Below are 1,411 nucleotides of genomic sequence, written 5' to 3'. Positions count from 1 at the left end.
AGAAGCGTTCAGCCCACTGAGACGCCTCGTAGAAGCATCCTTCCCCGCTATATCAGCCGCGGATGCTCTGGAAAATGTCTCTACCAGGTTTTCAAACCCAACACTCAACGTTTTTGGCCATTCTTCTTTGCAAAATAGCATAAATAATTTGTGAACTTTCAAGTCTCTTTAGGGTTGTTGTCCTCCGGCTTCCCTTCCATCTGAAGTCGTTCGCAGCTCCAACATAGTTCCTTATATTATTGGTGTTTTTGGCATTTAGCATGTAATCTAGAGTTGAACTTTTGTCTCAAACACCTTCTTTCCCCTCCCATCTCTGACAGCTTGCAGGAGATTCTTTTTTCTCTCAACAGTAAATTTCTTCTTGTCACTATATTGAGATTAAATTACACATAGCAGAACTCTGGATGCACTTTTTTCTGATTGGTTTTACTTTGAGGTATCGGAGTAAAAGGGACTAAACAAACACATGGCACTGAAAAACACATTTAGCTGTTTTGTGTTACATAAGATCCTAACAATAAAACTTGTGTTTGAAACCTTTGTGTCAAAATGCAAACAAAAGAAGAAATACAAGAGTTATTAAAAACATAAAAATAGGAAGCAAGAACAACCACAGCATTCATGATTGTTGAAGCAACAACCTTTTTGTTATATTTAATTTAAAAAAATGACCTTACATGCAGTAAAAAAAAACACAAATATGCCTTATTTTTTGTTCCTGTTTCTCCAATAAGTTCAATGCACAAAACAGAATGAGCTTTGCAAAAATAAAAAATCCTGAAAATCTATGTCGAGTAGAATACAGATATAGTTGCAGTTACAAAACAAAATCTTCAATGTAAATAAAAAATTTAAAACATAGAAGGAAAGAGCTGTAAAAAACATCCAGGATGATGTATGCAATGTCTCAAATGGGTTTTTTACCCCCAAAAAACGTACATAATGCAAACATACGCAACATAAATAAGGCATGTTGCTGTTACTCTTATTTTTTTACTCAGTCAGTGTAACTCCAGCTGTAAGTTGGCACTCATTTCTGAAATGAGCAACTTAGCGATACATAATAAAAAAGGCTGCTTGCCTTCTCAGCTGTGGGGCTGTCTGGATTATTTTCCCATTTCCAAATCAAATTTTAAGACTAAACTATCCTCCATGTCAGTCGGTTTGTTTTAGCTGCCATAAATAAAGAGCACAGTCATGTTTTGGAGCAATAACAGAGTGAAACTGGTTCAGACTTGTTAGTGAAAACTGTTTTTACAGTTATGAACACATCGTGCCGTCAGTCCGAACCGTTCTGCTAGATGATCTGTGGGTCTGGTCTGGCTGCAGAGCGGCTGTGACGTCCGGCTCAAAGCAGCTGTTCTTTTTAGGGATTACAGCTTGTAAATTCAGGGGATGTAAAAAGAAAAAA

Source organism: Poecilia latipinna, unplaced genomic scaffold, assembly GCF_001443285.1.
Source record: "Poecilia latipinna isolate Pla-1442-1.1 unplaced genomic scaffold, P_latipinna-1.0 Scaffold2324, whole genome shotgun sequence".
NCBI classification, from domain to species: Eukaryota; Metazoa; Chordata; class Actinopteri; order Cyprinodontiformes; family Poeciliidae; genus Poecilia; species Poecilia latipinna.
The sequence above is the reverse complement of the archived record's forward strand: the minus strand, read 5'-3'. Positions refer to the sequence as shown.